Source organism: Pleurodeles waltl, chromosome 1_2 (assembly GCF_031143425.1).
Source record: "Pleurodeles waltl isolate 20211129_DDA chromosome 1_2, aPleWal1.hap1.20221129, whole genome shotgun sequence".
NCBI lineage: Eukaryota > Metazoa > Chordata > Amphibia > Caudata > Salamandridae > Pleurodeles > Pleurodeles waltl.
In genome coordinates, this window is record NC_090437.1 from 612,682,885 (window position 1) to 612,694,423 (window position 11,539).

Genomic DNA, 11,539 nt, shown 5'->3' on the forward strand with positions numbered 1-11,539 from the left:
AGAGAAAAGAAAAAGAAAAGAAAAGTGAAAACAATGCAAAATGAAGATCACATGTTCTCAATAGAGCAACCATTAATTCTAAATAAAAAAGGGAAAAAAGAGAAAGAACACAAACAAAATAAAGGACATTCAAGGAGGTTCAAAAGCAGTATTAACAGTAGTATGAAAGGTCTTATGTTGTGAAAGAAAAGATGTGAGAGGAAGCCATAACTTGTCTCCTTTAATTAACAGTTGAGTAGTATTAGCATTTGCTCGATCCATTCTATGATTATAGCAAATCAGATTCCACCAAGCTACAACAGATATTTTTGTGGCATCTTTCCAATTAGAAGTTATAATTTGCAGTGCACTAGCAATGAGTAAATCAGCCAGTTTGCCAAGCAGGGATTGGGAATGCCAAATAGGTGAATACTACTTGTTTCCAAAAAGTATGGACTGAAGGGCACTCAAAAAACATGTGCATATAATGGCTATTTTCTCTAGAACACGACCAGCACTTACTATCTGTGATATGTTTAAATTTATAAAGATCTATAGGAATATAATACAACCAATTATGAAAATAAAATAATGTTTGGTTTTGTAGACGCAGAACGGGATGTTGTAAGGAGTTTTGACCATATTTGTTTGCATGTCGATATATGAAAATTTTGTTTGAAAACCTGTTCCCATGCCAATTCTATTTTACACTTTGGTCTCACGCGACTGGTATGTGTAAGAGTTCTGTACATAAAGGATGCTGGGACTTGTGAGGAGAAATTATGAGGGTGGGAAATAGGCTGTGTAGAAGAGGGAGTATCCAAAGTATGAGATAACAATTTATAGAGGATATCAGAGAGAGATTGGTACTGCACGGCGTAATGAGAGGAAATATGAAATGTCTGTTGAATATCTTGAAATGCAAGTACAGCATTATCTAAAATCAAATGATCCAGAGGTATAATGCCTTTGTGCATCCACTCCTTCCAGACTAAAGTTCTATTATGAATTTTAATATCCTTGTACCGTATGGGAGTTTGCCTAAGGTTCTCAGATGAGGAGTGAGAGGCAATAAGTAGTGGCTTGGCAATAGAGATAGAATGAGTGATTATCGGAGATTGAAGGGATTTAGGGTGGTTGAAAGCCGAATTGCATCTCTAAGAATAAATGGTGTAATTTGTGAGTGTTCCAGTTGACTCCATAGAGAGGTTCCATTGTGAAAAGTGGGAGAGAGGGACATCCAGATTTGTTTTAAAACAAATGCAGAATGGCATCTTTTAAGGCATGGAAAATGTACACCTCCATTATCTCTAGGTTCTTGTAGTTTGTTTAAAGATATACAAGATTTACATTTGTTCCATAAAAAAATCATAAATAGTGTATTTATAGTTTTAAAAAAAACAGATGGGAGTTTAACTGGGAGTATAGATAGATAAAAATGTAAAATGGGCAACAATATCATTTTGATTTTGGTCAATCTTCCCCACCATGTTAAATAAAGAGGGTACCATCTGTCAAGCAATTTCAAAATCTTCGACTCGACTTTTTTTAGATGAATCCGAATAGTGTCTTTAATAGAATTGGAATAGGATATGCCCAGGCATTTAATATGCTTAGAGTTCCAAGTAAAACCAGTATCTTTAAACATATCGGGTAAACAATAAGCATTTAATGGCAAAACCTTTGATTTGTCTACATTAAGCTTATATCCTGAGACATTTGAGAATTCTCGTAGTAAGCGAAAACATTCCGGCATAGTCTGTTGAGGATTAGAGATGAAGAGCAGAATATCATCAGCATATGCTGTAAAGTTAATTTCTATGTCTTTGTGCTTAAAGCCGTAAAAATCAGACGACCTACGTATTTTCTCTAGAAGAGGTTCAAAGGATAATATAAATAAAAGAGGTGATAGAGGACAACCTTGTCTTGTACCTCTGTGTAGGGGGTACCTATGTTACTTTAACCTTTGTTTTTGTAAAGTATATATATATGTATATAAATATGTATATGTATATACTTTTAAACATTTTTAGAACAAAATTATTTAAATTTAATGTTGTAACTTTGTTTTGCTTCTTATGTTTTTTTGTTTTTTGTACAAATTTCGGTGGTATTCTTTTAAACGCATGTCCATGGCTTTAGTGAAATGTCTCCTATTCATCTCACCTGAAGAGACTACCTGGAGGCATTTGTTGCAGTATGTCATAACATACTGCATGTTGCAATCCAGTCATGCTGGCGTTTTAGCACAGAATCAGGTTGCTTTTGTACTTATTCCCCTGATGCATGTTCTCTCTAGTACTCAAAACTGGCAATGTCGTGTGGGTGAATCAATCTGAGGTATTCACACATTCTGGGAGTGCCCATGGAGTAGGGCTCAGTATGGCCATGATGAAGTTCTTGCTTACTCAATTCTCATGTGACATTTTGAGCATTGAGTTTTTTTCTGCCATGGAAGAAGTATAAAAAACTGACATATAAGAGATTACTTCTCGGCCTAATCGTTGGTGGTGCTGTAGATGTTGTAGGCATCACAATAATTTTTTCATCCGGGGATGACAGCATTAATTTGCTCCCAGTGATTCCTCTGGTTGATGGCTCCTTTTTCCACTTTTGTGAGATTCCCTGAAGGATGTAGATATTGTTTTTTTCCAGCTCCATCTCTCAAACACTAATGGAAAACGCTATTCAGGAAGTTCCTTCCAGTATGTTTTTTTTATAGTCCATGGGTTTGTGTTAACTGCTGTTTGTTTTCTGGCCAATCAAATGGCTACTTTCATATTTTTTTTTTTTTTACCTCCCATAGGGTAATGCTGTACTCCAACAGGACCTGCAGAGCCAATGAGTGAATGCCATATCACTCCCACAGGACGTTTACTTCCTTTTTCGGGTCATGTGGGCCTGCAGAACCTGTTCGTAAGTAAAGTTGTGTTTACTACAATGGGGTAGTTGTGGTTAAACTTTGAACCTAGAAGTTTCTTAACGGGTACAAATAAGGAAGACTTCTTGAAATTCGTAGTGAATTTTCAATTTTTTTAAGTGTTGCAGCGCGCAGTACCTGAAAACATTATCACAGTACCTGTGACTCACTGTGAAAGAGCATCTCATTGGAAATGGCAATAATTTGATGAGTTATCAGGAAGTTACCAATCTTTAGAGCATTCAGACGCAGTCTGCTCTGTGCTCACTTTTTAGGGTTGGAAAATTAGCTTTAGATTAATCAAAAACAATGGAGGTGACCACCTCTGGGCAATATACTGTATACATATAAAATATATAAAATATAATATATATATATATATATATATATAGATATAGATATATAGATATATCTATATAGATCTATATATATAGATCTATATAGATATATCTATATATATAGCTAATAATTGGTGCCGTAAGTCTAATCTTCACAAACGTTTGAAAGCAAAGGTTCATTCACTTCAACTCCTTCCCTAAATCTTTCTGTGTGATCCCTCAGGCGGAGGCAGGGAAAAAGGGGGATATCAAAACGTCTTTTTCTCTTGCAATTTCCCATAGGATCTTTAGACAATGCTACAACAGAGCCATCAAGGGAAAAAACTGCCAAATTAAGCCATATGATTGGCTTGCCCCATGGAACTGGGAGCAGCCAAGCAAAACAGTGCACTGTGATTGCTTACTACAACATGGAGAGAAATGCTGGTACCACCATTTTATTACTCGGGGGCTCAGTGCAGTGTAGGCGTATCCTTACCCCCCTGGCCCTCGCAGAAGGTGTTTCTAGAGGCCCCCTTGCTGTGAGTTCAACCTGCAAAAAAAATTGTTCATGTTGCCACAGGATGTGCAGTACTCACATGGTACTAAGCACAACCCCAACCTCCATGAAAATTTGTGTGAATACTGTGAAATATGTGACAGTGGGCAGTATGCCAGCAAGGGAGGCATGGATGTAGTCAGTATGCAGGGGTTTGGTCACCCGCAGGGTTTGGGCACCAAACAGCATGCTACACCCGGCCAGAGACGGAAGACCATGTGTGGCAGGAGGATAGGTGCTTGGGTGCCCCTCAGTGGAGTTGGGCACACGGTCTAGACACGGGTTCAACCCCTCACTCCACACTGCTGAAGGCCCCGTGATGCAGGGGGTTGGATAGTTAGGCATGGTAGTAAAATCTTACATTGCTTTTTTAAAAAGCATAGAAATTCACTGAAAAAAAGGTTAAAGTGACATTATAGTTAGGCATCGTAAATAATACCTTACTTTCCTTTAGTAAAAAAAAACCTTAGATATTCACTGAAAAAAAACATAGGCTAAAATGACGTTATAGTTAGGTGAAAATGTCTGTTAAAAATACAGTTTTAAACACATGAAGGTGCTCTTGCCATGCACTACTAATTATTGACATCACTGTGGATGGCAACTGCACAAGTTGTACTTGCTTCAGTAAGCTATAACTGATGATTTTTTTTTTATTTAAAAAGGTATTTTTTACAGACATTGCAGTTGAAAAAAATATATATATGTATTTTTTTCACTAAAAAAATCAAAGGTTACAGGGACGTTATAGTTAGGAAATAGATTTAAAAAAGACATAGAAATTCACTTAACACTTAAAAAGCCAAAGGTTACAGGGACATTATAGTTAGGCTCACATTTAAAAAATACAAAACCATAGAAAAATCCGCTCAGTAGTTTTTGAGAAATCAAATGAAATCCAAATTTGTATATCATAGGCTGAGTCTCAAAATGACTGCAAACACTTCCTGCAGTAGATATGCAAATTTGTTTTTCCTTTATTATCTTCCAAACTACTGAACAGATTTACGCCAAATAACAAAAAGTGTATTCTGTGTACCGAGAGCTACCTTTCTGCTAAATTTGGTGTAGTTCCATTCAGTGTTTCAGGCTGTAGTCATGTTCAAAACCCCTATGGGAATTAACATGGGAAATGCATAGGCAGCATATATATATATATATATATATATATATATATATATATATATATATATATATATATATTCACTTTAAAAAAACAGGTAACCGGGACATTATACTTAGGTTCTGAATTTACTTGCACAGAACCATAGAAATTCTGCAGTTATAGTTATCTCAGGTACCTATACTTCCACCAAAAAGTAATTATAATTCGCACCCCTGCCATGCACAGTTTTGTTCTCAATAATTTGACTGCAAATGTTGCATTGATTATATAAATTTTGTTACGTTAGTGATGTAATATGTGGGGTAATTAGCAGTGCATGGCAAGGGCATATGTAATAGCTACCTTAGGGCATGAGTAATACTTACCACGGGGACCCCCTCTTCAGGCCGATTTCAGCCCTGGGGACCCCATCCCCTGGGACCCGGCCTAAACATTTAATTTTCTGGGGGGGAGGGAGGACACATGGCCTCCTCCCTAGGCTGATCTTGGGCCCCGGGACTCCATCCCCCAGGGCCCGGCCATGTCATCTGGGTGTCACCCCGGGGCACTCAGTCAAATGGTTGGGGACTTCAGGGGGATCCTGAATCTCCTGTGGTCCAAGCTGGCTCCCTGCCTCCTGAGGCAGTCAGCATTTCTGTCACAGAGAGGGAGCTGCTAAAGATGCATGGCGAGGGTGCAAGTCATTGTTACCTTAAGATTTATACATGTATGTATACATGTGTGTGTATATATATATGTATATGTATGTATGTATATGTATATATATATATATATATATGTGTGTGTGTGTGTGTGTGTCTGTGTGTGTGTGTATTGCTAAGAGTCCCAAAACAAATAAAAAAAAAACATGCATTTTCCATAGACATTTTAGACAGTGCTACTGCAAAAACTGTTGAACAGAATTACACCAAATTTGTCAGGTCTAGAAAGCATACTTTTTGTGATTTGGTGTAAATCTGTTCAGTAGTGTTTGAGAAATGAAGGTTCAAAAATACTTGTATATGTGGATGGTTGTGTTCAAGGGACTCACAAGAGTCAAAATAGAGAGAGCTGCAAATATGCTCCATGGTGGGTGGGAGAAGACATTTGTTTTTCTACTGCTCTCTTGCAACCAGGGAAGCTCAGATTGCTCCAGCTGGGCAGAGACAATGTTGGCTCCTAATGCACCCAGAATAACTGCATGCAGGGGAGCTGGCAAGGCCACATGGGCCTTGGGGCTCCCCCATGGCCTGGGTGGGCACCCAGCTAAAGTCCCAGGGCACGCGTTTTGTGGGGCCATAAAGGCTCAGGGAGGGGGCCACGTACCCACCCCTTTAAAAAAAAAAGGCATTGGGGTTGTGGTCCCAAGATCTGTAAAAGCTTGAAGAGTGGGGCTGCAGACCCCTCGCTTAATAAAAGAAAAAGGCCCGGGGGGTTAAGTTTCCCAGGGCTCATAAAAGCTTGTGGAGTGAGGCTGTGTGCCTTTAAATGTAAGTACCATCCAGAGGGATGGAGTTCCTGGGATCTTTTAAGGCTCAAGGATCGGGGGTGCATGGCCTCCTCTGCCCTTTTTTATTGATTTTGGACTCAGGGGTTCCCTTTGTCCCAAAAGGCTTAAGGAGGGGATCCGTGTGGCCTCCCTCCCTTTATTCGACATACCTGGCCCCAGAGGATGGGGCACGTGGGGCCTAAAATGGGCTCGGGGAGGGATGTCCTGCTCTTGCCTCCCTCCCCATATATAATTATAAACAATGGTGGCCGCCATTTTCTTTTTTTGTTGCTATTCCACATAAAAAGTATTCAGTTATCAATGTATCAATTAGCTAACTTTTATCTTCTTATAGTCCAAAGGTAATAAACAAAATCCAACTTGTTATAGGCCAATTTCCCTTATTGGCTCAACTGCAAAAATATTAGGACGAGTAATTCTTTCCCATTTGGAGGAGTGGGTGGGGAAGGAAAAGAACCCCAATTCAGTTTTGATTCAGGCCAGTTTTAAGTACTGTGAACCAAGCTTTAAATTAGCAAATATGTATTAGCTAAAAAAGGAGCCATTCACATGGCCTTTATCGATCTATCAGTGGCATTTGATCTGGTAAACTGAGAGAAGCTTTGACACATGATGGAGTATTTAGGCATCGATCTAAAAATTCTGAATTTAATATCATGCTGACCTAATAGTGATAGTACAGTATGGTTCAGAAGGTGAGAGAACACTCCCAATCCCCTCAGGGTGAGGGGGAAGGCAGGGATGCATTCTAGTCCCTTTTTATTTACAGACTTCGGGTGCTTTGAAAATGAAAACAGTCAAGCCCTATATTTAAATTTCAACTACAAATGCCCTGGAACCTTATTTATTTTGGTTTGAGAATCCATCATATGATTTTATTTTAACTTTGATCAGGCTAAACTTAATCTATTTTAGAGTGGTTTATCCAATGCAGTGTATTTTGGAGAAAAGACATACCTACTTGTCCTTGTGACGCTAAGTCCAAGCAGAGCATATCACTTTCTATTATTTTGCACATTGTATTCTGCACCAAGATCTGCTTTCATATTGGCAATGCTTCATAAGGCACACGTTAGACATTTTAAGGAAGCAATAGTCTATGTACAAAAATTACCTATGATCAAAATTTGTAGTCTGTACTGAAGTTTATTAGACCTGCCTTTGCAATTAGAAAATGGTACGAATTGGTTGATACATAAAAATTGACGAAAATAGAGATTTACTTGTGAATTTCAATGTGTTTGTTAGATTCGACTTAACAACCAGGAAATGGCATGAATTGGTGGATGTATTTTTAAAATTGTTATTTTCAGCTTTTATATGAATTACAAAATTACAGGTTTTAATGGTATAAGTTATATGTTTAAAGAATCTCGAAATTGCATCATTTCTGTTTTATGTGATTTTATTTTTTGACTCACTTACTAGTTTAATGTAGGCAATGCTTAGTAAACTTAACAAAGATAAATAAAGTTCTGCGTCAAACATGCATCCCCTGTGTCCTAAATGTTTTAGGGTAATTAGAATTTAATATTTTGTTACATTATTTTCAGAAGCCAGATACAGAAGAACAACTATTTCATCAGTCACTAAAATACGTTCCTCAAATTATTTTGGTTTCATGTTGGCCATCAGCAGTGCTTAATTTGAACCAGTGGTTGCCGGCGGGGCCCATCAGCACTGATTATTGGAGACCTAAGCTTATTTTTCTGAAAGAGGGAAAACATACAGAGGAAAAAGTTGGAGAGAGCAGAACCTGCAGGAGTGCGATAAAAGGATAGGGAGTGTCTGGTAGTTCATTAAATTTTAATGAGGTGGATTCCAGAATGCGCAGGCTTAGTATTCGGTTCAGCAGTGCTGGTCACTGACTTCTGAGCAGAGCCTTTTATTCTGTATATTAAGCACTGGCCATCAGAGGCTCTATTGATAGCACTGTTGTTGGTTCCTACGAAAAATAGCCAGCACCGGGGATCACTTATTTTTGGAGACCTAGAGTTATTTTTCTAAAAGAGGGAAAATGTACAAAGGGGGATGAAGGAGGACGTAAAAGACAGAAACACTGTCACAAATAGAGAAAGCACGAGAAAGCATCTCAAGAGTGAGCTAAAGGGGCAGGGAGTATCTGATAGTCCATTAAAGTTTAATGAGGTGGATTCCAGAATGCACAGGCTTAGCATTCAGTGCACCAGTGCTGGTCACGGACTTCTGATCAGAGCTTGTTCCTCAGTAAATTAAATAAGGGGCATCAGAGGCCCTATTGATAGCAATGTTGTTGGTTTCTACTAAAAGTTGCAAACACTGGGATCAGTTTAGGTAACCCAGCTATCTAATGTGTCACACAAATATTGTGTGCCAACAAGATACAGTTAATTGCTATTCAGTTTCCGATGACTGAGACCAACATGCCAGAGTTAGTGCTGTTTAGACAGTGAGATGTTGCATCCAAACTCAAGAACGCCCAGTTTGGGTTAATAGGTTTAATGGTGGGATAAGCACATAAGAGCAGATGAGGCCTGGCCAACAGTCACCATTAGGTCTTTATTACCAGTTATACATGCACGGTCCCTAGCCTACTGATAAAGGTGCCTCTGACTCACAGTCACCGAGTGAGGGACTAAGGACTGCTCACCAGAACATGCAGTCTCCAAAGAGAGAGCCAGTTATGATTGGGGTGATGTGGTCCGTGCACAGACACACAAGTAAGGGGAATTGTCTTTCTACCACAACATGTGAAAAACCAGTATGTCTGTCTAGTTGCTATATCTGCAATACTGCAGATAGAATCAAACCCGAACCAACAACAGACTAGTTAACCAAAAAACACACCAGCATTATCAAAGCCAATAGGTATGGCTTTATTGTGACAATGCATGCACACTAACGCAGGAGGAAATAGTTTGCATTCAATAATACACTAAAGCCAGACCTACTGACTTTGCCAATGCTTGTTTTCTTTTGGACTTGGATTGAATTTCATTTTTGTAACTTCTTTAAGTCTTAAAATATTCCCATTTAGTTACTCCAGTCTGAATACTTTTGTGCAAGTGTACTTGGTTTACTAATGCTTGTTTTCTTTTGGACTTGGGTTGAATTTTATTTTTGTACCTTCTCTAATGTCCTATAACAATCCCATTTAATTATTCCAGTTTGATTACTTTTGTGCAAGTGCACTTGGTTTGCCAGTGCTTGCCTTCTTTTGGACTTGGATTGAATTTCATTTTTGTAACTTCTCTAGTGTCTGAAAATAATCTCACGTAATTACTCCAGTTCGATTAATGTTGTGCAAGTGCACTTGGTTTGCCAAAGTGTTTTCTATAACACAAACAATATTTTACAAGGTAGGTTATGGCACTGAGTGTGAAGAATAATCACAGTAACGTACTATATAATATGTCTAAAATATGCTAATGTGGTCAGGGTATCATACATTTTACTGTCATAAGCCTGGAGCTCTGCTACATTTCACTCAACACACTCTACAGGACATATATCTTTATCAACTCCATATTACTTACAGAAACTCTAAGCCCGTTAGCCCCATTAGATATGGTTTACAAAAAACAGGAATTTATACACATTAAGAGATTTCTGAATATTACTGAGCCAAACATGGATAAACAATTGCAATGTACCCTAAGCAATCCAGGGAGGCTTGGACAAGGACTCTGTTGGCTTGAGGCACCTCTCAGCAGGTCTGTTTGATTCCACTCAATTGAACTCAAGGCAGAAACAAAAACTATGGCTGCAGCCAGAGATTAAGAGCGAGAGAAGAGAGCAAGACAAAAAGGTATCTGCCGCAGTCTCTACATAACCCAATGCAGGAAACAAAGGCATTCCATAGCAGACTTCTTGGGCCTGCTGGGCTTGCTACTGGGTTACTTAGAGCTGGGAAACCAGGGACCTTAGGTCAAGAGGAACACCTTAGGTAGCTTAGCATCCTTTCAGGGAGTGAAAGGCACATTCACTTCGGTACCAGTTCTAACAAGTTGCCGAATGCCATAGGTCACTATGAGCAAGACTTAGGTTTTTTTGTCAACATCCATTTTCAAGATGGGATTTGAAGGTTCATTGTAACCATTATCTGTGCGAAGTCTGAAGTCCCAGCATACCACTGCAGTTGGCTAACATATCATATGAGGCCACTAGGTATCTTTGGTTAAAACTGTCCTGTTTTGTTACCTTAGTAACAGTACAGGAAAGCACGTCTGAAAATACTTGTCTTAAACTTCATATTCATGGTGAGATCAAACTCAAAGTATGAATATTTAATTGTATAGCAAAATATGACATTTTCACTCTTTCTGCGGGTCAGCCTGAAATCCCTCCTTACAGTGCAACACTACATTTTCTTCTATCATGGTTCTTTGATGGATTTTACAGCAACCGCAGAGCTCTCAAACTCCCCAAATTGCCCCAACTCGCATAAGTATCTCATTCAGGCCAGAATTTTTCTTTGCAATCTGCGATTGGTATGGCATTACTCAATTTCTTAGGCAAGCGGGACAGCAAAGCCCAGAATGCAGAGAAAGTAATCTTGACGGGTTCTCGTGCATGTAGCTGGGAAACGTGATAGCACCGCATCCTTTCTCGATTAGACTTCATACAGGCACTAGGCTGATTACTAGAGAGCCGGTCTTTGCGGTGTTAGAGGTTCTGGGGAAGGGCTTGGGAGTTGGAGAGGGTGCCATAGGGGAAATGTTGTCATAGATGCTAATTACTCTTGTCACCTGAGACATATTCAACCAGCCATGGCTTTTAAGATAACAGCATTTGCAATATGCAGCTATCAGTTCCAGTTTTCTCCTCTATAGGTGTACTTTTAAAAAGGCTTACATGTCCCAGAAAAAGTGTTCTTAGAAAAAACAGCCAGGCCTGACTGGATACCTCACAAATATTATGGGCTTAATTAAAGCTACATAACGGGGCTATGAACCCTGTATGTGCTTCATAGGGAGACTGGCTCAAGATGTAGGACGCCTGTCAAACAGTGTCTAAGGAGCTGGGGACTCCACACTATGTTGTACACTGAGGCCTTGGGGTTGCACGTGCTGAGGGTACCCGGAAGGGCCAGGGGTTTTTGCAGTGAGCCCTGTGTAGAGGTCTTGGAGCATAGACATACTGAAGAAACTGCTACCGGGAAGGTTTAGGG